The 24,753-nt window shown below is 42.1% G+C and overlaps 1 long non-coding RNA gene across 5 annotated transcripts in view; it reads left to right on the forward strand.

Moving 5' to 3' along the window:
* LOC109248269 (uncharacterized) overlaps window positions 1–24,753 on the forward strand; it is a 411,435-nt gene that overhangs the window by 216,521 nt on the left and 170,161 nt on the right. For all 5 annotated transcript variants that reach the window (XR_008418365.1, XR_008418363.1, XR_008418362.1 and 2 more), the window contains one exon: window positions 24,263–24,333. This is a non-coding gene — a long non-coding RNA (uncharacterized LOC109248269). The remainder of the gene's footprint in view (window positions 1–24,262; window positions 24,334–24,753) is intronic.

The following is a 24,753-nucleotide window of genomic DNA, read 5'->3' on the forward strand; positions in this document are numbered from 1 at the left end:
GAAGGAGTGGAAAGGCATAGTCATGTCACTAACCTCTGAAACTCCATTTGCAATACGTGGTCCCTATGGTTTTCCTGTTGAGCTGAATTGGGCATCTTGCTTTGCATGTTCCTGGGCGGGGGTGATAAAATACCGATAGAACGCATTTTCTGGTCTTAAGGAGAACGCGTGGGGACAGAGATGCAGTGTGTGTGCACATCACAAAAGAAATGGCGATACAGATGGCATGTAACACTTGCCAGATCAGGGGTGTTCTGAATACGTTGTAATCCAGAGCAAGGACACACTGCTTGGAGACAGATAATTGAGCCTTCACAGGACCTAAAGGAAAGAGGAGATCTGAAAGAGCCAGTGCAGGCAGAAGAATGAATGAGTCAAGGTCTGGGGTTGGGGAGCACTTCGTAATACTCTTCCCCAGCTTTCCTGAGATCTAATCGACATACAGCATTGTATGTTCGCGGTGTGCAGCATCGTTGATTGCATGCACTTACATGTTGCTGTCCAGTAATTGTAGCTCAGCTAACACCTCCACCCTGTCCTGTCATTCCTTTTCCGTACTGTACTAAGAGTTTTGACATCAACTCTCTCAGCGATTTTGAAGTGTACAGTACAGAGTTGTGAGCTGTGTTCACAAGGCTGTGTGTTATAGAAAGTGGAGGAGAGAATATTAATACTGGTTCTTCCGGGGAGTGGTTCCCGTGATGATTCAACTAGGGTTCTACCCACGGAGGTTTTCCACCCTGCTTCTCCTCTGAGATGTGACTTCTAAATAGACACAGGTGGAAAGCTAGGGTCTGAATGGCATTTTGAGTGGCATTCTCTGCTCTCGGAATAATGGTCTTTAGCATATTAATTCACCTTGGCACCCTGCAAAACCTGGTTCCATCGAATCTTCCCACGTGTGAATGGTGGTTTCTTCAACGAGTGGTATCTCCAGAGCCTTCAGATGGCCCAGGGGCTGTGAGGAGGGTATTAAGGAACAAAAGGTAATTGTTTAAAAAGTGCATTTGAAATAGATTTTCCGGTGAAGGAGCTGTGTAGTCAAATTGCTAGGAAAAAAAAAAAAAAAAAACATGTTGGGATCTCAGAAATGGTGGAACCGGGTGGTTGACCATGTAAGCCACTGAGTAATAATGAAACTCTCGTGTCTGCAGGAGACAGTGCGTTCGTGATATAGACCAAAAAGGCAAGGGTGGGAAATATGGCTGGTTGTCGGCATATACATGATACCAACAGTCAAGTATGCCCCTTGTCTACAGAGTATGGTAAAACGATGTCAGTGCCATATTCAGGATTAGGTTTACTGTGCTCTGAATTCTTTGGTATCTTTAGGATTAATCTTTTAACCTGTCTTTTATCAGGTATTCATCTCTCTCAGCAATTAAGACTCTGAGGCATAGCTTGAGGTCGGTCACTTGAAGCTAATGCTCTAGTTCATTTGATAAAATGATGCAGTAGGAGCATGAATCAGCCCCTTTCTGCCCACAATTCCCCATCCCAAGAAAAAGAAAGTCATTTCACAGCACGCTATTTATACAGGTATTTCCAAAATATGAACTTTGTGTGACCTTGGCACTTAGCAGATAATTGGAACCATTATGTAAGTGAAAACATATTATAAAAACATACAGAAGACAGACAAGTCATAACTCTGCACAGGCCAAATGTTTCATCTGAGCAGCATTTTTTCTCATTATTTGCTGGAGTAAATAAATATGGGAGCCAAGAATAACTAACTAACTTCTTTACAATTGGCAAAATGGCCAACTCCCCCAACTCCTGCAACTCGTCAGTCTTACAGTGAAGAGTTGAGAGCTCAACATCACGAGTTTCACTGGAAAGGCACAATGCTCAAGCTTGTTCTTTGGAATATATCATAATAACAGATTGGTAAAGTATCTCATTTTCATGGTCACTCTGCCATTTTTCACATGGAGACCACATGTTTGTGGCCAGATAGATGCCAGCTCCATCGTTGTGTCTAGCAGGTGTGTGAGTTGTGACGTTCAGCGTGGACGCTGAGCACGGGAAGGTGTGGGTGTCCTGGGGGTGCCTGAGGGGCGTGAGTCACAAGGTAGACACGCAGTGGGTGGGCGTGAGTCACAGCACGGGCACGCAATGGGTGAAGGTGGTACAAAGCTCCGTGTAGCCGCCCAGCAGTTTTGTGTGGGGTCACAGGCTGGTTGATCACCACGGTGAAGCTCATTATATTTACCTGCAGAAAGCCTAGAATGTTCCCTCTCAGGGTCAGGCCTTGGTCTATTGCAGGCTCTTAGTTTCAGGGACCTATGCTACCTACACTTTGGGGGAAGTCTTAGGGTTTACCCTGGCTGTACGGTTACCGGTTGGGAAAGTGCACTGGTCTGCAACGCAAGGTTGATGTTCAGTCCAGGGTGAGGATAGCATTCCCTTGCAGGAGCCTGCACACGTGTTTGGTGTAGCAAGGTGTAAAGATGGGGATTCCTAGAAAAATGGTGTTTCAAACAGTGCTGGCTTCCCTTTAAGTGAACAGTGGTTCTAGTCTTTGTTTTTTCCACATCTTTGTGGAATCTTTAGAATGTCATGTAAAGATTATCTGTATTACCCTACCATTTATTTTTTATTTTCAAAACATGTTTATTTATTTATTTTGAGAGAGCGAGCGTGTACGCGAGCACAAGTGGGGGAGGGGCAGAGAGAGAGGGAGAGAGAGAATCCCAAACAGGCTCTGTGCTGTCAGCACAGAGCCCGGTGTGGTACTCGATCTCGTGAACCACAAGATGATGATCTAACCCAAAATCCAGAGTCTGATGGCCAACCGACTGAGCCCCCCAGGTGCCCTACCCTAATATCTGTAGAGGAATGCTTGGTGTCCTGTAAAATTTCCTATGTTACACTTGGAAGTCTTCGAAAAAGAAACGGTTCATGAAAATTTCTCCGCTTCTTCTAAATCATGTTTGACTAATAGAATTTCAATATGGGCCAAAATTGGAGGTGGCTGTGTAATTGTAAAACGTCACAAACGTAATGTGACATATTTCATTGAACACAGTATATCTAAAATGCTCTAAGTTCTACACCCAATTGTTATAAAATGCACAATGAGATCCTTTATATTCCATGTTTTCATATTTATTCTGTGAGATCAGAACGTATTTTACATTTACAGCACCTCTCGGTTTGCAAGTACCACACTTCTAAGTGCTAAATAGGCCCACGTGGTGAGTGGCTTCTGTATGGAATAATATGGCTCTAATTATAGTTGGTGTGGTTAGGGCGCGTGAAGACTGGACTTTTCCTCGGCCTCTACATCACCCAAAGCCTCTGTTAATAGAATTGATTCTCTGTGAAAGGCCCTCATTGGATTTTATGCCATTGACTTCCTGTTGCTCTACAACAGCAGAGTAACCCTTGCTTTCTATCAGAAGGTCTTTGCCCTGATTTCCCTCAGCCCCATTAGGCATTTCTCAGCACCATGTAGGGAGTTAAAATTTTCACAGTGTACATGGACTGTGTACACGGAATGAAGTTCACCTCAGAGACACGTGCTGTGGTTCATGGTTAGGTTGACTCACCCAGCAGGCACTCATCCTGGAAGACTTCAAGTCTTATAAAGACAAACAAACCAAGGTGAAACTTTTAATGCGAACTTCTGTGTCAACCCACGAGAAAACAGTTGGCGGGGACCTGATAGATCATTGGGCACATCCTCCCTTCTTCTAGCTGAAGAAGCCGAGGGGGCTCGTGCAATGTACTCGTCGCCTAGGAGTTTGAAAAACATCGTTACTAACACAAGATCTTTCCGTCATTAGAGATACTGCTAAAGATGGGTTTATTAAATGCATAAATAAATAATTTAGATCTCCTTAGATCTAAATGACACATTACAAAATAATTCAGAGTTCTTCATTTCATGACTGTTTTGTTTTTTTTTTAAGATTTTAAGTAATCTCTGTACCCAGTGTGGGGCTTGAACTCATAACCCCGAGATCAAGACTTGCATGCTCCACCATCTGAGCCGGCCAGGTGCCCCCATGGCTACTGTTGATACCTTACATAAATACAGTACGTGGGTCACCACTGATAAACCAAAACTGATACGTTATTGACTGAAGTCCAAACTTTTTCTAGATTTTCCTACTTTTTTACCTAACGCCCTTTTCTGTTCCAAGATAGCACTTTGCATTTAGGTGCCATGACTCCTTGAAGTCCTCTAGACTGGGACAGGTTTTCAGACTTCTCTTATGTTGGATGTCCTTGTCAGTTTTGAGGGTACTGCTCAGCGGTTTCATAGAACGCCCTTCAATTTAGGTCAGCCCATACTGCAGTCGAGACCAGAGGTTGGCAAAATTTTTCTGTAAAAGACCACAGGGTAAATATGTTGAGGTTTGCAAAAATGACTTATGATGTTATATGGTCTCTGGTGCAGTCACTAAGCTCTGCCACTGTAGTGTGAGAGCGGACATAGACAGTATGCAAATAAATGGATGAGGCTGTGTTCTAATAGAGCTGTGTTTCCAAAACAGGCAGTGGGCTGAATTAGTTCCTGTGCCAAGCTCTGAAATAGAGGCAAGAATGCTAGAGTAGACTTAGGCTTTCTGTTTGATATAGGAAAGGAAGGGGGAAGAAAACCAATTGAAAAAGAAATTGAAAGAGAAAAAGGTCAATGCAAGTTTCCTTCCATTTCTAAAAGTCAAAGAAACCCTCGATCCTAACAGCATCTGACCCTAACTAACCTCGTTCTAGCATCTCTGTTCCTCTACGTAACCTGTGTGGTTAAAGACTAAGAAAAGAACCTGAGAGAGGAGGGGGAGGAGCTTTCTAATGGCTCTTTTACAATAACCCCTCCCTCTACTTCCGTTAGTTGTTACTGCAGGGCTCCTTGGCAGGTCAACGCAATTGCATGTTGTGGAAAACGATGCCAGGCCAAGTCGACTGGAGTGTAAGAGCACATAGCTCGTTACCAACGTCCTTCCCTTCCTGGAAGCCCTGTTCGGTGATTTGTAAGCGCTTTTGCGAATTAACCAGATGCTTTGCTTGTTTTAATCAAAACCAGGACTCCAGTATTTCTTTAGTTTTTCTCTTCTTCCTAATGCTGGTGATATGATTACCATTATTAACAGTAATATGACCAAGGCCTTAAAAGAGTGAGTGGGTCTGGTATTTTAGATCAAATTCCCAGCCGTATAAAAATATTTTTCTATTTTTTTGTGTGTGTGTGTGTGTGTGAGCCTGTGTAAGCTAAATTTGAGTCCTCATTTTGCCAGATGGCAGGCAATTAGCCTGTAGCAAAATTCTAGGTAAACTCATTCACTTCGAGCCAATTAAATCATTTCCTGTTCTCTTTGTCCTCTTCAAGGAGATATCTGAAATCTGAGGCTGTTTATAGTCATAGCGCTGAAGCAAGACATCATTCTACTCATTGGCTTATCCCTCTCTTGTCTCCAATCCCCAGCCACTCGTTGGCCCTACGCTGAGATGCAGTAGGATATTCGGTGCCACCTCACACACACACAGCATCGGACTATTCATACCGGATTCTTCTGTCTCAGTGAAAATCTACATCATTTGCGGGAATTGGAGTTTCGGCTGCTCTCGCTTTGTCAGAGTCTGTGGGAGACACGGTGGACAGTCAGCCTTTGTCTTTGCCTGTATGTGCCATTTCTTCTCTGTTGCCCCTAGAGCATACCGGACAGCTCTAGCTGACCTACAGATCCTTGTCCTCGGCCCCCAGCATGTGAGCATGTGTCCCCTCTGCCCTAGTATTCCTGGATTCACATGGGGGTTCTGTCACTTGTCCCCCTTGCCCTGGTCTGAGGGAGTCAGAAGGCAGCGGCCTCTTTTGTCAACTGAATGGGCTCCTCATCGGCTCGCTCCTTCCAACACTGTCTTGTCAATCTGGCATGAGTTTGTATCTTTTCTCTTATGGTGACAGAAAAGAAAAAGGAGGAAGAGGAAGAGGAGAAAAATTGACCCTGCCCTTGGGCTTATTTCTCCTAAGTATTTTTATCATGCACCTGCATTATTGCTTAAATAAGACTGACTCTGGTTTTGGACTCTGGTTCCAAAACCATGCTGTCTGATTTGGGCAACAGCAGCTCCTGTCTACTGGTTCCAAACTGGAGATGAGGAGGAGTGGGGGTTCAGCCTTTTGTGGGGAGGGCATCATGGGCTCAAGGAGAAAGAATACACACCTGTTCTGTTTTCCATTATTAACCCTCGACCATATGCACGACAGACAAGACCTCAAGGATGGAAAATACCAAGTGTCAAAGAATTGTTCATTGCTCCACAAAGCCAAGGAGAGTCCAAAATACGTAACCTTCGGAGCAGACGAATACATGGGCATTCTTTGCAGCTAATATTATTTATATATGTTTCATTTTGTATTTTGTGTCAGTGGAGAAATCTAATTTCCTTTTTTCCACTGTTAGTTTTTAATCAAAGCGTAATGCAGCATTCCCCAGGTCAAACATTATGAAAATAGGTAAAGAAAACGTGAGTGCCCCCTTAAACCTGTCCCCAGCCCAGCCTTCTCATCTTCCCATCTTTCCTCCATGACTGTACAAGGTCATTATGCCTCCACACTGCCAACATCCCCTAGCTCTTCCTCTGATCTGTTCTGTGTCACGTACGGTAGACAGTTTTGTTTATATCTTCACACTGAAACCACTTCTCAGTGAGAACAAATTGATCTGTTTTGATCACTGGCATAATACCAGGCTAATATATGGAAGGCTCAATAAAGATTTGCTGGATGAATGAGTTGCATTGCACTCACATATTCATTTTTCTGCAATGATTTTTTTAAATGTATGACACATGATACAGAGCAGACATCCCTAAGTAGTTAGTATTCTGTGTGTGCTATGTAGTGAACATAACTTTGTGAGCATATTGTATCAGGTGGAGAAAATGGGAGAATATTTCTGGGGATACCCATGGGTTTCTATGTTTTCTTTTAAACATGTATGTATATAGGGGATTAATGGATGTGAGAAGGAAATGAGAAAATGACTGTAGTCATCTGACTTTCTCATATGACAGGGTTAATATCAGCGGTGATATTAGAGTTGGCTTTTACCAAGAACTTATGTAGGAAGGCACTGTGCTAGTAAGCATCTCACCTATGTTAGAGAGTTCAGTTGTCAAAACAACGCTGTACGACAGGAACTACTAATGAATCCTGAGGCTTGGGGAGACTAAATAACTAACTTAGGGACCCTGAGAGGGTACATGATAGAACTTTTGAGAGCCATCTTATCCTGGTACCTATTTTCTATAATCAAGAAGTATTTCTTGGATCTAGAGTAGGTTACAGAGAATGTCATATAGATTCTTAGAGTGGACCCATGAGTCCCAGGCTGGTGGCTTCCTATCTTCCAAATGACGTCAGAAGTAGGGTCTTCAGTTGAGAATAGGTTTGGGGGAGCTTTGAAGATAAATCATTGGAAAAGATTCCCAGAGTCTCAGAGAGACATAGAACCCAAACGACAGAACCGATTGGGGCCACTCTAAAAAGTCCAGGGCAAATCCACTAAATCCCTTTAGGAAATATCCCTGTTTGAGGACTTGTACAGACATACACTGCAGGCTTAACTCAGGCAGAACCAGGAATCCTGTTCCCAATTTTGAATAAAACCAGTGATCCAACTGCTCAAATTCTGAGAATGATAACTCTAATTTTTGTTTGTTTTGTTTCGGGTTTTTTTGTTTGTTTGTTTGTTTGTTTGTTTGTTTGTTTTTGGTCCTTATGTGAGGACATGGCTAAGCGTTTCGTCTTTAAATCATCCCAGAACACTTTGCAACCAATCTGTGTATTTCTTTTCCCAGATGATAACGTTATTTTGTTTGGTTTGGTCGGCGTCACTGGCCTTGGCTAACGTCTGTGTTTCAAGCTCTTCATTTTCCAAGCTTCCCCGATGACTTAGCCACACGGTGCATTGTTTAAGCTCCAGTCCCATTAATCAGGCTCTTGCCAACTTTTCACAGCTTGGGAAGAATTTTTACTCAAGACATTCAAAACCAGCATTTCACGGAATTCAGCTGTGGTTAACAATGGGCAGCCTTGTTGGTGGGGACCACATTCAAAGTTAATGGGCTTGAAGGAGCATTTTGGTGCCTGCTGGAAAGCACAGGAGCAGGGGCCCTAGCCGCTCAGTTATCAGCAGCTGGGGGTGCACTTAGGATGCTTGGGGCTGGCACCCCAGCCCTAGAGACCGCTTCGCCCGCTCGGCAGTGTTCTCAGGGTCTCCAATGGGGGGGAGGTAAACACGTCCCCATGCGGACCATTGTGAGCATTCCCCATCCAAGGCAGGGTTCACCATGAGAGCAAAGTTGGGGGTTGCACCGGCCACGCTTTGTGCTGCCCTCAAATTGAAGTCACAGTGGCCCGATTTTTCCCCCTGCCATAGAACAAAGCCCTCTAATAAATTTATTAAGTCTCAGTTATTTGCAATTCATGTGCTCTTTGCAAATCAAGAGTAGGTTATGAGACACAAAGAATTCAAGCATGAGGAGGCATCTAGGCAGCGAGTGAGGACAGGAAGCCCTTCTGAATCATCTCAGACGCACTTCAGGTAGGTTTGTCTGCAAACCACGTGAAACACCCTCTTTGTGTTCATGCTTCGGAAAACTGCTCTTTCTGAAGTTTCTGCTGGTTTGGTGCAAAATTGTATTTCACATATTGCAACAAACTGCCATTAATTTAAATTTTCTCAACAACTTACTGATTAAGGCATCACTTGAATTTTTTGCCATTATAAACATTTCATTTTCTGCATTCTGTGGATGAATTTTTTTAAAAAAATTAATAGGCTTTAGTTCTTAGCAGTTTTATGTTTACTGAAAACTTGAGCAGAAAGTACAGAGTTACTCTATCTGCCTTTTCTCCTCTGGTCAGCGACCTCCATTGCTAACATCTTACATTAGTGTGAGTCATTTGTTATAATCGAAGAACCAATACTGATACTTTTTTTGATGTTTATTCATTTTTGAACGAGAGAGAGACAGAGCATGAGTGGGGGAAGTGCAGAGAGAGGGGGAGACACAGAATTCGAAGCAGGCTCCAGGCTCTGAGCTGTCAGCACAGAGCCCAACGCAGGGCTTGAACCCACAAACTGTGAGATCATGACCTGAGCCAGAGTCGGATGCTTAACCAACCGAGCCAGACAGGCGCCCCTATACACTTTTGTTAATTAAAGTCGTTAGTTTATAGAAGGGTTCACTCTTAGAGTTGTTCACTTTTATGGGTTTTGCCAAACGTGTAATGTCACATATCTGCCATGACAGTACCATAGAGAAGAGTCTCACTGCCCCCGAGTCCCCTGTAATCCACCTGTTCACCCCTTCCCCCCATGTCCCTGTTATGCATCTGTTCACCCTTCCCCCCAAGACCGTGTTATCCACCTGTTCACCCCTCCCCCCAGCTCCCGTTATCCACCTGTTCACCCCTCCCCCCAGCCCCTGTTAATCCATCTGTTCACCCCCCCAGTGCCCATTATCCACCTGTTTACCCCTCTCCCCCAAGTCCCCTGTAATCTACCTGTTCTCCCCTCCCCCCTAGTCTGTTATGCACCTGTTCACCCCTCCCCCCAAGTCCCCATTATCCACCTGTTAACCCCTTCCCCCCCAGTCCCTGTTATCCATCTGATCACCCTCCCCCCCAGTCTCCGTTATCCACCTGTTCTCCCCTCCATACCTTCCCCTGATCCCTGGGAAGCACTGCTCTTTTTCTATCTGTACTGTTTTTTTAAAGTTTTCAAATCTGTACATTTTAACATCTGGGTATCTTCCTTTATCATAACTGTATGTATTTTCCCAAAAATGACCAACAGCAAGAGATTGTGATTATAGTTTTAGGTTCAGATCAGACATTTGGTTGTCATATGTAATGGGAAGCCTCAGGGTCAGTCTGGAGTCCGAGGAGGAGGGGAAAACATAGACAAGAACCGTGTTGTGGGAAGGAATGGGAGAGGTAAGCAGGCGAAGCAGGTGTAGAATGCACCTCTGTGGACAATTTCAGCAGACCCTGGGCTGTTCCAGGCAGGGAAATAGTGGCCCGCAGTGTAGGCGCCCAGTAGGGAAAACAGTCACCAGGGAGGGAGGAATGGACTCTGCAGTGGTTAGTTTGCATATGAAGGGTACCCCCCACCACCACGTGAGACATTCTCTGTGCCCAGGAATTGGCTAGCCTTGGGAGGGGCAGTTCCACCAAGGGTCACCAGAGTCCTTGGATATCATAACAGAGAATATAGAAAGTAAAAGGTATCATTAAATGGATGGGTGTCCAGTGGCACCCCAGAGTGGACAGCATGTATCTCATGGTCACTTCTGGTCTCGTGGCCAAGTAGGTGGTGAGCTCCACCGGGATGCTGTGCAAAGCCAGGAGTGGTTCTGACATGGATAAAAAACTGTGGGAAGAAGACAGCATGTGTTGCTTCTGAAACATGATCGGGGCTTTCGAGAAGCTTCATTCAATACCCTTACGTGCTGCAGAGCAACTAGAGGGCAGAGGGTGATCTACATGATGGCACAGAGTGACAGCGAGAGAGTATTGTAAGAGCCTCTAGAGCCATTAATGCAGCTCCTTTGTCTTTGCTGTTGGTGCCTCCACGCAAGTCTCACATCATCAGGAGGCAGAATGTGATTGGCTCAGCTTGGGTCAGCTGCCCACCCCTCTACTTACTGGATCGTGTTGCTGCAACACCACACCAGTTCTGTTGCCGACACACAACTCCCCATCCTCCCTGTGTGCTGAGGCTTGAGTATGGAACTCAGTCCTGAGACATGGAGAGGGAAGAAGGGATGGGAGCCAGTTCCAGACCTGCTCTGACCAACATCCCCCAGAATGCTTCAGCCCTCGTCTCCTCTGTTTCGGGGACCTTGGGAGGCCACTGTGTTGTGGAGATGACACCTGGTAATCGGAGGAGGGCCACGTGTGCATGAAGGGGGCAAGAGATACGTCTTTCTGGTGTTGAGTCCCTGAGATGTGGGAGACACTTTGTTACTGGATCGTCATCCCTCCTGCCCTGACTGGTGATACTGTGCTTGGTATATTCACAACGGTGTTTTGTTTGTTTGTTTCTGTGTTTGTTTTTTGTGTGTTTGGCTTTCTGCTACTCTACTGTAACTCGAAGATAGGTTTTGGGGTTACTGTTTCCAGGAACTTGTAAAGTATTTCTGCTTTTCACTTACTAAGGTCTGAGGGAATAAATCTAAAGAGAAAGGGGTAACAATTAAATATGTGATATAAATATGGATACCTATGTATACTTACATGTATTCACATATACACATACATGTATATATCACAAAGTAGGAAATCTGTGTTTATATGTATGTGTGTATATGTATATATATACACATACACATATATATACATATATATGGAATAAATGGGAATGGACGTAATGGAGTATTTGCTCGTTCATATACTAGCTTTTTCTTTTGACTTTTTCAGTGATTTATTTCTAGCTTTTAAAAGCTTAGATTGAATTTAACTGAACTTTAGATCAGGTTCCTTCGTTTTTAAGGAGACCGTCAGAGCTGTAATAGATGTTTATGAAGGTAGTGAACAGCAGATTGAAAATACATTACCATGTGCATTGAAACTCAGTCTGCAGCCTTGACTGCAGTCAGTTGTCTAGTACAATCCACATGAGTTATTGAGTTGTGGAGATGAGGCCCCACGTAAATGAGGTTATTCTGGAGCTAAAAGCATGGAAATGTATCATACTAATCACAATGCAATCGCTAGAGTCTCAGCACTCTTTTATGGTCAGTCTGCATTATTACCACTTTCCCCAACATTTTCTTAAGTCTGAAGAAAATCAACAAAACAACCAGTTTAAGTCCTGGTGTGCAGGTCTTGCTGACCTCTGTGGTGTGAATACCCCCGCTGTGGCCAATTCCAAGCTGTGGCTTGGTCACTACACACAGAAATGGGGACAGACCTGCAGTAGATACCACTGTGTGACATCACTGTCATGGTCATAAGTAACCTCAGAGGCAGAGGTCACATGTAGTGGAAAAATAGGGGGAAAGGAGAATTGCAGGGTTAGATATGTGTCACTATGGTTTCAGGATGACTTTGTAAGTTTATATAATTTAAGTTTTAATAATGACAGCATTGAACAGCGGCTTCCTGAATTCCTGGAAATGTAACAGGTCAGCATGAGCCACCTCCACCCCATCACATGCAGATGGTCCAGTCCAGCATGTCCTTAGAAGAAAATTCAAATTATCTCATGTTTTCATTTCAAACCCAGTAAAGGACCATACAAACCTTACAGTCATTTAACTAGACAACCCTAAAAATAGGAGGAAAGAAAAATTAATACTGCTAAAAACAACGAGTAGTTGTAAGATAGGAAAATGGGTGAGATATATAAGTAAATACTATATGGTTTCTTCAAACAAACTGGCCATGTGTGCAACTTAAATCTGCCAACACTGTCATTGTTCCAGTTGACCCCAGTCTTCTTTTTTTTTTTGTTTTTAACGGTTATTTATTTTTGAGACAGAGAGAGACAGAGCATGAACGGGGGAGGGTCAGAGAGAGGGAGACACAGAACCTGAAACAGGCTCCAGGCTCTGAGCTGTCAGCACAGAGCCTGACTCGGGGCTGGAACTCACAGACCACGAGATCATGACCTGAGCTGAAGTCGGCCGCTTAACCGACTGAGCCACCCAGGCGCCCCGACCCCAGTCTTCTTAAGAGAGAAGGTCCTTGACATGGGGAACAGAACACATAAAACCAGAACATAAAGCAGGGGAGTGTTTGTGGGACATTACAGGGATAGATTCAGATGACTTTGAAGACTTATCTGCTGTCCACCTGTTCTGGAACTAAAGTCCCTTTCAGTGACAAGTAATTTGGCCTAATTCTAAGAGCCTGGAGGTTATGAAGTTTCCCTATGATCACAGCATTCGATTTGGCTCAATTTGCCTTCATCTGGCCCATGGTGGGGGCACCTCACCACAGAGTAAGTCCTGGATCTGGTTCCACAGATGTGGGAAGGACTGTCTAACCAATAGCACTGGGTCGATACCAATCCAGCTTGTTCGGGACCCCTGAGCTAGCTGAACAAAGTAAGTACTTCAGGGAATCCAGACTCTGGGCGCAGACTTCTTTCTTGTTCTCATCATTCTGCTCGGGAGCTTGCTTCCCATTATCTTGTTCCCTGATGAGATGGCCATGCTGGCTTCAGCGATCTTCTCACCTTCATTCCCTTGAGTTTCTTGGTGCAATTTAAGATAAGATAATTTAAGATAAGCCAAGGTGCAATTTAAGATAAGCCAAGGATTAGTAGAAGGTTGCAGATGAGGACAAGTTCTACATTTGCTGTCTTGGAACCAGCCTTGTGGTCTGGAAACAAACTTGATAGTTACTTGTAGGGTCTGTTTCTTAAGACATGCTGTACTCTGCAGGATCTCTAGAGAAAAGACTGTATGTACTAGCCTAGGTGAGGAGAAGAGAGAGGAGAGAAAGGGAGAAAAGGAGAGAGAGGGAATGAAGGAGAAAGAGTAAAATGTAATGGATGAGTAAGAATGTAAATTTGGCATAGAGAGGGAAAACAGCAGAATGTTTGTGAGGATGATTTTTTTCCCTGGTAGAATTTTAATAGACTGGTACTCATGGTCTCAACTGGAAAAAGATGTCAAAGATGCCCCCACTCTTTCCACCCACCTACAAAATGAGAGATGAAGGTTATCACATAGGTAATCTTCAAAATATAAAGAAGGTGAAATTTCTCTGCTATTAAACTTTAAAGGAACAATTAATCCCCATGGTATTAAAACTGACCAAGGCCATAAAAAAAAGGAATACTTGTATTAAATATTATAAAGGTAGATTAACTGTGATATTAAAATGTGACAGATCAGAAAATAGGAGGGTCATATGCATATATGTCATCTCAATTGCATAAATATTAATGCAGACTTTCTTTAAGTGAACATTTAAACTAGCCATATATTAAGAAGTAATACCCAATGATGAAATAGCATCTATTTTAGGAATACTGGAATGATTCAATATTAGGAAATCTATTAATGTAATTCATGACATTATTAAGTTAAATGAAAAAAATAACTTTACTGCTTCAAGAAGTGCCAAAAATAATTTTATAGAATCCAACAATTATTTCAGATTAAAAGTTCTAAGCAAAATAGAAATGAGAGTAATAAAAATAAATTCAACCAAATATATCTTGATGCTTAAAGAGACATTCCATTAGAGTCAATAAGAAAGAAGGGTGCTCCACAAGAATAAACTTAAAATAGATTAAAGACTTAAATGTGAGACCTGAAACCATAAAAATCCTTGAAGAAAGCACAGGCAGTAATTTCTCTGACACCAGCTGTAGCAACATTTTTCTAGATATGATTCCTGAGGCAAGGGAAACAAAAGCAAACATAAACTACTGGGACTACATCGAAATAAAAGGCTTCTGCACAGTGAAGGAAAAATCAACAAAACTATAAAGCAACATACAGAACGGGAGAACATATTTGCAAATGATATATCCAGTAAAGGGTTGGTATCCAAAATACATAAAGAACTTACACAGCTCAACACCCAGAGGATGAATAATCCAATTAAAAGTGGGCAGAAGACATGAACAGACATTTCTTCAAAGAAGACATCCAGATGGCTAACAGATACATGAAACAGTGCTCATCATCACTCATCATCAGGGAAATACAAATCAAAACCACATCGAGATACCACTGCACCCCTGTCAGAATAGCCAAAATTAACAACACGGGAAACAACAGATGTTGTCAAGGATGTGGAGAGAAAGGAACATTCATGCACTGTTGTTGATAATGCAAACTGATGCAGCCGCTTTGGAAAACAATGTGGAGATTCCTTAAAAAGTTAAAAATAGAACTGCCTTACAATCCAGTAATTGCACTGGTAGGTATTTGCCCAAACAATACAAAAATACAGTTCAGAGAAGTACATGCATCCCAGTGTTTATGGCAGCACTATCTACAATAGCCAACTTATGGAAATGGCCCAAGTGTCCGTGGACTGATGAATAAATAAGGAAAATGTGGTATACATACAATGGAATATTACTCTGCCATAAAAAATAACGAAATCTCACCATTTGCAACAACATGGATAGAGCTAGAGGGTATCACGCTGAGATAAGTCAAGAAAGACAAATACCATATGATTTCAACCGTTTGTGCAATTTAAGAAACAAAACAAATGAGGTAAACCAGGAAACAGACTCTTAACTCTAGAAAACAAACTGATGGTTACCAGAGGGGAGGAGGGTGGGTGACGGGTTAAATAATGGTGGGGATTAAGGAGTGCACTTGTCATGATGAGTATTGGGTGTTATAGGGAAGTATTGAATCACTGTATTGTACACCTGAAACTAATATTACAGTGTCTGTTAACTAACTGGGATTAAAATAGAAACTTAAAAAGGGAAAGAGAGCAGGGTGCCTGCTGTCATTTTTCTTATCAGTCCCAGTGTGGAGGAACTAGCCACTACAATTATTTAAAATTTTAGAAATCAAAATTAGCCCTGTATGAAGATGGGAAAGCCAAAATAATAATGATTAATAATAATAATAATAATAACAACAATAACTAGTGGAAAACATAAGCATGGTAAATACAGTGGCCTTTTAGAACATAGGCATAGACATGTAAGTAGCTTTCTTGTAGTTAAGCCATATTGAATTTAAAACAGAATTAACAATTTAATTTATAATAGCACAAACTGTTATAAACACTCAAGAACATCATTCCCATACCTTTTCCTGAGGACATACCAGGGAACAGTCTTCGGACGGCGGAAATAACTAGAGACATCACCATAAGAATAGCCTTGGCCATTAATTATAGGTACCTGGTAAAAATAAGACAAAACGTAGGTTAAAGCGAAGAGAATGAATGCAGTTGCCATGTATTCTGATGCTATGGATGTAGTGTAGTGATTGAAAATGAGAGAGAATGGCATAGCATAGGCCAAAAATGGCAGTGTTTTTAGCAGTAATCAGTCTTAGTACCATTTTACTGATACTGTTGTGTTTGTACTGTGGAATAGGGTGGCTGAATAATGGTGAGATACTTTAATTGTATCATCCTTTGTTCTTGAGAATGAATATTCTCAAGGTGGAACAAAGACGTGATCTCCAAGAGATTAAAAACCTTGCACTCCTAAATTTGCATTGGAAATATGAGTATGAACTCTCAGGTTGCATATGTACTTTTCAACCATGTTGAAAATTCTTAGAAACAGTGACCAAAGTGACAATGGCATTGCTAGGACCCAGATTTTAGTTTTGATACAGCATTTCCTATTTTCAGAAGTTTGAGTTTCTTGGAGAAATGACTGATTCTTGTTCAGGGGCAGAGGCTGCCGAAGATGAGACTAGAACATGAGGACAAATCAGAGCAATGAAAGTTATCAGAATCTAGTAGGGTTACATCAAAAGGACTCAGTGGCCAACTGGATGGAACCTATACCTGCTAAGGCTGAGCCAATTTGAGCTCCACCTAGGGTAAGATTTGCAATGGATTGAAACCCATCAATATATTTATATCCATGATTTTATAAAGACATTCAAAAATAAAACGAGTGGGTTACATTGTGAAGATGATATGTAGCCGGTTACCTTGAAAATCTAACATATATCTTGCTTTTTGTATGTAAGCAGCAGAGTGTTAACTGAGAATTATACAGTTAGGACAGTTAAATGAACAAATAAAACAATCAAATTAGAACATCACCATTTTGTAGCCCTCAGTGAATTAATGGATATAGGCATTGAATACTCAATGCTGATGACATAAAAAAAGGCAAAAACCAGAAAACATGTACCTCCTGATGAAAAATAGTTGAATTCTAACTGTGGTCTTGCCCAATGAATGAAATCTGATTTTCATCAAGCCCCTGCATTCAGCTGATGATTATCAGAAAATGTGGGGAACTCAGAAACCTGGTTAAGCACAACATAAACATGCAGTAAGTAATGCTCAGACTGTGTAAGCCAGTGTTTGCAACAGATAACTTGTAGTGGAAAACAGGGATGGAATAAGCAAGATGAAAATTTGAAAACACACAAACCAAATACTGACCAGCCTGCTCCCCTACACCAGCTGCATTCCAGCAAAGGAGAGGACTTAACAACCAGCATGCAATGTACCTGACATCTCCAAGTGTCTGCAACCTTACCTTGGTGCCTGTTCGTGTGGCTTCTCACGTTCCTTTCTCCTTTGAATCTCTAGAAGGAGAGAGTTGGTAAATGTGACCCTGTGAGATGGTTGACAGTTACCCTCAACTTGTGAGAGTGGCATTAGGATAGACAAAGAATTTGGCCCAGGATGGACTGGAGGAATTTTTCCAAGGAATGAATCCCTTTGAAGATCCGTGTTGCCATCAAAGACGTGAGAAGACCAGTAGAGTACACAGTATGATGAGAAAATGGAACAGGAACACCACTGTATTTCTTTTCTATCCTTTGCTTTTCTAAATATCAGGAACATGGGCGCCTGGGTGGCTCAGTCAGACCTGACTTCAGCTCAGGTCATGATCTCATGGTTCGTGAGTTCGAGCCCCATGCCAGGCTCTGTGCTGACAGCTCAGAGCCTTGAGCCTGCTTTGAATTCTATGTCTATTTTTCTCTGTGCCCCTCTCCCACTTGCTCTCTGTCTCTCTTTCTCTCTCAAAACTGAATAAATTTTTTTTTAAAAAATACCAAAAACATAAGGGAAAGAAGTTAAAGAGAAATAAAATCATTCAAGATCTTCTAAGTGAGGTGGGCTGCCCAGAGAGCCCACGTGACATCTGCCTCCCCATCCTTGGAGACTGAAAGCTGGAACACCAGATTCCAACTCACTCACTTTTTCATTTTCTGCGAGGTCTGTAAGCATGGCTTGAGTGGCACCACTGAGCTTGGCTGGAAGGAGAACCCAGCAGACTCTGTGATGGATGTAAAGGCTTCAGGTTTTAACCTGAAGTCAGAGATCAGCCAGATGCCTGAATGTAGTGTCTTCCTGGGGTAAATCGATCCCTTACAGAAAAGTCAGAAGAGCCGAATTCTGCCAGGCAAAGAATGGCACGTCCCCAGAAGAGTCCAAACCAACCCTCCTCAAATCCAGGGGTTCGGGACAGCTGAACCCCTGTGTGTTTACATCACATTCTATAGCAAAAACAAGGGAAACTGTTGAGAAGCATTTGTTCGTGGCATCGCAGTAAAAGTAACATCTCAGCACAGGGCCAAGCCATCACAAACATGGTCAAGACGGAACAGTAAACCAAGGACTTTTGAAAATGTAGGAAGCTATAAAAGTCTGAAGGAAAGTACCGTAAGATGCTGGAAAAAAAAAATGTGACAGTGTTGTGCATTCACAAAATATTGGTCAACTTGTTGTTTCTGGTAATTTTGGAAGTGAGAAAATGTACCTAATAAGTTGTTGCACTGGAACAGACATCATCGTGCAAATTGCTGGTGATGTCACCTGGCCCCTCCTAGCTGCGTGTGGTAAGTCATTGATGTAGAAAAAGCAAGTCAATCTGGAGACAGAATTTAGAGAAATTATAGAGTCTGAGAAGCACAGCCTTGGAAAACAAACGTGTGTCTTAACACCGGCTTGTTTAGTGAGAAAGTAATTCCCAAAGTGAGTTAAAAGCCTGGGGAAAAGATCAACTCCAGCACAGTACCAGAAGTCAGTCTCGGGATCGACATGAAATCAACTGCATTGTAGTCTGGCCCCGGGCTAGGAATCCTGCAGTGGTTAAGATAGGGCCTCACAACACCTCTCAGCTGGGAGGAACAGCTGACAGCGTGAGGGCCTTGTTCCCTCACAGCCTTCCATACTCGGGGAAGTAGCGACCGAGTCGAGGAGGCCTCTGTCTCGTGGCTGTAGGTTTCTACCTGGGAGGAGTCTAGGAGGCCTCTGTCTCATGCTTGTAGAGGCCGATCCGTTACCTCTTTGCCTTGCATCTTCAGATCAAGAGGAGCTACATCCAAGTAAAGCCATCTGCACCAGGAGATGATTTAGGAGACGCAGTCTTCTAATTTAAGCCTGACCCTGATGCTGGAATGGCGTCAGGTTTCGGCATCTTGCAAGAGAAGTGAATGTTTGGAAACCAGGTATTGGATGCTGGTCACAAGTCTCCAGACAGCTCCCACTGAACTGCATCTTGTATGCATGCTCTTGTGGGGCCCCCTGGTCCTTGAATTTGGGCTGTCTCCCTGACTTTATTGGTCACGTGATGCTGTGCCCCTCCGTGCCTGAGTCTCAGGGAGGTGTGGAAGCCTTTACTTTTGTGATTTCACAATCCCTGAGCCACTCTGCAAGAAGTCCAGCTTGCCTGCTGACGAGACCACAGGGAGACCTTGAGACTCACTCAGGAAGAGGCTCTGAGGCTATATGGGAATCCCAGATGTGTGGACATGCCTGCAGAGATCAGTCTTGTAAGGATCTGTGACAGGCTGCCAGAAATATAACTGAACCATCATAAATGTCCAATCCAGTCACGCTCTTTCAGATAATATTAGGTGAGCTCAGCTCGCCCACAGAATCATGAGCGATAATAAAATCATCATTTTAATAAATTCCCGAGTGTTAAGATAGATTGTAACATACAGTGAAAAGGCAATACTTACGTTGACTATAATCCCAACCCAATTATGTAATATTAATCTCAGGCACCACCATATCGGTTTGTAAGTTTGCAACAGATGCTGTTCCTCTGAGAAATGAGTCTTTTTCTTCGGGCAGGAAAAGCATACGTATCAATAGTGTGCTGAGCCTAACATGACTCCCCATAGAGAGAAGTGACTTCCTTCTGTGCCTTTATAATTCTCTCGCTTTATATGTAGCTAGGTAGGTAGGCAGGCAAACAGGCAGATAAAGATAGGTGGGTGGATAGCAGATCTGTCGAGATCGCAGTGATCTGTGTAGGCCTGGCATACTCATGTTTTAAACAATTTCTGGGGGTGCCTGGGTGGCTCAGTCGGTTAAGCGTCCAACTTTGGCTCAGGTCATGATCTCACAGTTTGTGAGTTCAGGCTCTGCATCAGGTTCTGTGCTGACAGCTTAGACCCTGGAGCCTGCTTCTGATTGTCTGTCTCCCTCTCTCTTCCCCTCCCTGACTTGTACTGTGTCTCTCTGTCTCTCTCTCTCTCTGTCTCTCTCTCTCTCTCTCTCTCAAAAGTAAACATTAATTTTGTTTTTTAAATTTCTGTATCCCCACTGTGTAACACCTAATAGGTACTGAACAACTGTTGTTGATTGAATGAATAAACTTTGCTTGCAGAATTGTTTAGAACCCTTGGGTGAATTTTGTAAAGAAGAAACATGAAGCCTACATTGTAGAATCACTCACTAACAAAAATGTGTAGTAAGTGTATTAAATATATCCCATCCATCCAACTTTTATATTTAATTATTGAAATCAGTTAGTTTTAAACATCCCTTTTAGTTGGTTTTTGGAAGAAAATTCTGGAATGTGGGAACCATGAATTTTCTTAACATCTTCTGCAGCCAAAGTGCTGACTGCTGATTTGTTCTCCTCTTCCTGTGCCCTGGCCAGCTACAATTTATTGCATAAGAAATAATAAAGTTATTCCTTATAACATTGAAATATTTCAGTAACAAATTACAAGAAATAACAAAAAGGATGCACTAAACATCATGTTGTTGCCTCTGACTTTTTAGCATTTGCAAAAGTTAAAAATCCAACATTTTCCACCTAAGCAGGATCATCATTAAAAAATAACTGGGGTGTCTGGGTGGCTCAGTCATTAAGTGTACCACTTTGGCTCAGGTCATGGTCTTGTAGTCTGTGGGTTCGAGGCTCATGACAGCTCAGAGCCTGGGATCTGCTTCAGATTCTGTCTCTCTCTCTCTCTCTCTCTCTCTCTCTCTCTCTCCCTCTCCCCCCCCCACTTGTGCCCTATCTCTCTCTATCCCTCAAAAGTAAACGTTAAAAACTTTTTTTTTAATAACCCAAAATAGGGGCGATTGGCTGTCTCTGTCAGTTGAGCATGCAACTCTTGATCTCAGGGTCATGAGTTCAAGCCCCACATTGGGCTTGGAACCTACTTTAAAAACGTGGGAAATTATTAGCCCCATAAATAAATATGCTTGTATAGATATATGGTAAGTATCCAGATTGTAGTTCTGTCTCAGTAAAATTTCATCAGCATACTGTGTCATTTGCCAAGGTCTCACTTCTGTGTTTATGGGATCCTCGGACATAAAAGAGTTTTAGTCCCCAAGGAGGATTCAAAATATAAATCAAGCAAAAACACTGATCCTTTGACTCACAGAACCTCAGGGTATAGGAGCATTGGAAGGGGTGTTGGGAAATTTTCTAGATTGAATTTGTGGCCTGTTTGGGGGCTCCCGTTACATCCGTATTACATGGGCACCCAGCTGTGTTTGAGCAGTTTTAGGAATTAGGACCTTCAAAGTCCTACAAAACTGTCATTCTCAGGGGCTAAAAAAAGAAAGCTGTCTACAAAAATATGAATAATTGGCATTTGGAAAAGAATATCTTGCCTTACAGTTTTCAGGCATGAGTACATCAGGAAATAAATTGTGCACACTTCTTGTCAATTCGTGTGACTTGTTTTTTCAAATTAAATTATTTGAAGTTCCTAATGGCTACGACAGGAGGATCAGTATTAATCCAACACCAGTAAGGGAGTTTTTCTGGTATTTGGATAAGTTGAAGAGACCACTCAAACAGGGAAATGATTGATAACTTAGTAAATTCTCTATAGACTAGTCAGCTGAAAACCACACTAAAAAACAGACTCTAAAGATGGAAAATAAGAAAAGTCAATGTTACATCAAAGATAGAAAGTCACCATGCCCTTCACTTATAAAGACAATGAATGTGAACTTCAAACTGTTGCATAAAGATACTTCAAGGCTTTTGGGGATAAAGAAAGGATTTGAAGGTCTTAATAAAATACAAATACCATAAGCATGTTGTCATCTGCAAACCTGAGAAGAGATTAAATCTTTACAAGTGTTTTTCATTAAAAACAAAACAAAACAAGAACTTTGTGCATCTCTGTCCCCATCTTGATATATACCTTTCTTAGCCCAGAGGCAGGCGTATACCATGTACTCAGGGAAATATTTGCTGAAAGACAGGGTGAAAATGGGAATTTTCCTAGTGGCATCCTGAATATAGATAAAATGAATATAATATAATAAATAATTGAACTGAATTAAAGAGGTTGCCCATAGTAATCGCTTTACATTTTTGGAAATGATGGTCTTTGTTGGAATATTCTAATCAGTGTTCCTAAGAAGGCAAATTGGGGGAAAAAATTGGAATTAAGGATATGTACTATCATAGACTTATTTTTTGCAGTTTTATGCTACTAAGCTACAATACCTATTTGGTTTTCAAATATAATTGGAGACATTTGAAAATCATACTATGCTCTTGAATATTGAATAACCTTCTGACTAAGTAGATTCAGAAGTTGAGCTTATGTGGATAAGGTGAGAGCCGTGACCTTCAGTTGTGGGTGAGGTATTAGGCGTGGAATATTCTACGGTGTGGGGGAGACACTCAAGCAAGGTGCGGTGTTGTGTCCAGTGCTGTGATCATTCTGAATCTTCCGGCCAGCTTTGAAAGTGTTTATGTAAAACTTATATAAGTTATCCCGTTATAAATTCATCTCTTGGTCTCTTGGTTATTTCCTGTTATTTCAGTGTTCAGACAAGATGAAATTCAATCGCTTAAAAAGAAATTTACAACCGGGCCAGTGCACAAACCCCAAATTCTGAAATTGCTTTTCTTCTTGGCTTCTGTGGAGAAATATGTCAAGCACATTCTTTCATGTAGGTCCAGAAGTATGATCAGGATGTTGGGATTGTTTTTGATCATTCTAGAGTCTGTAGAATTTTCCTCATATTAGCTGTGAGGTATGGATGCCACGTAGTCTGAGCTTCGTACACTGTCTAGCCAGGTAAGGAACAGGAGTTAGCCCTCGTCCAGGATACAAAAGAGCACAGTTAATTCAGTAGGATGCATGGCCAGTGAAACGATACTCGTAGAAGCTGCAATATTAGCATCACGCACAGTCTACAGAGGCATAGAGTCCTATAAATGTCTTTGAAGTGTCTTGTGAGTTGTGATAGTGGCCGATGGGAAGATTATGAAACCGTGTTCAGAAGAGAATGTAGCTGCATATCTATCAGTTCGGTGCATCACGTGCTGTAACTGTGTCGTTGGAGCATCCCGGATTTGACTGGCATCCTTGAACTTAGTATTTGTACCTGGAACACAGCAGCCCAGGCTGTTCCCCAGCCCTCTTCTAAAGTAGTTGAATTTGTAACTCCTGGCAAAAATATGGGTTCGGGATAGCACAGACGCCTTGAAAAATTCGTCCTGGATGACTGCACCCACATCCTCCATTTCAGGCCTCACTTTGGGGCCTCACTTTGCTTGCTTCGTTAAATCAAGGAATATATACACACAGGAAGTTGAATTTTCCATTTGAACCTTTATTCCCAGCCCCAAACTGGAAACTTTCCAAATACCCATCAGTAGAAAAATAAATGATCTTATATTCATGGTTATATGCCATGGATAATTATAGCAAACACCTTAAAGGGACGCATACCATGGATGAATCTTATCAGTCTGATAATAAGCACGGGAGGACATAAAAACCTGCCTTCTGTGTGTCAATTAGACAGCAGGAACCTTCTTCTGTGTGTCAATTAGAAAGCAGGAACCTTCTAAGTAGATTCAGAAGTTGAGCTTTTGTGGATAAGGTGAGAGCCGTGACCTTCAGTTGTGGGTGAGGTATTAGGCGTGGAATATTCTACGGTGTGGGGGAGAGACTCAAGCAAGGTGCGGTGTTGTGTCCAGTGCTGTGATCATTCTGAATCTTCCGGCCAACTGCACCTGTACCTCCCTGTCATCACATACCCCGGTCTGCCAGCACGAACCACAGGGAGCCCCATCTCTTCTGGGTACGCCCGGGAGCCCAATACCATCATACGCAGTCCCCTCGGAAGGAAGCTTTGATGTGAATACATCAGTATCTGATGTATTGTAGTCCCAATGACCACCTGTTTAACCTGCTGTGTGTATCTGCCTTGTCAGCCTTGCTGATGCCTCTTAGAAGTCTATACAGGGACATGTCATTTATCCACAGCTGTTTCCAAGTTCAGTGTTTTGGATTATCTCACTCAACCTTTCCAAAACTGTTCTCTTATTATTATGAATAGTGCCATGCCAATGACTATGCTTCTTATATGTTTTCTTCCTAGGATTTATACAGCTGTAGAATATTGCCACCGAAGGCAAGTGAAGACATGATCTCCAAACCCAGCTTTTTCAGGTAAGGAAACTAATATTCAGAGAGGTTACAGCAACTATCCCGAAACACAGGGCTGTTGATGGTGAAAGGTATTGTTAAACGGCCAAAGGTATATTAATACCCTCATGTTCCTTCTTCCGTTATAAGACTGCGAGGTTTTTCATGGGTCTGTTTTGTTAACCACATCTAAATTAGATTCTTTAAAGATTTTCATTAAGTTCAAATTATACCCAACTCACACTAATATTTTTCAGTGTCAAAATCTATGGAATATTTAAAAACATTCGAATTCGAACCTGCTTAAAACACATTTTTAAATGTCTTTTAAATATCTTAGAATTATGTCTTATGTGCTAGAAATTGTAGTCCTCATAAAGTGTTTTAGTCTGCTTTCTTATTTAGCACTTTTTTTAAAGTTTGTTTATTTATTTATATATATTT

This window comes from Panthera pardus, unplaced genomic scaffold (assembly GCF_024362965.1).
Source record: "Panthera pardus isolate Hobbes unplaced genomic scaffold, ASM2436296v1 HiC_scaffold_27, whole genome shotgun sequence".
NCBI classification, from domain to species: Eukaryota; Metazoa; Chordata; class Mammalia; order Carnivora; family Felidae; genus Panthera; species Panthera pardus.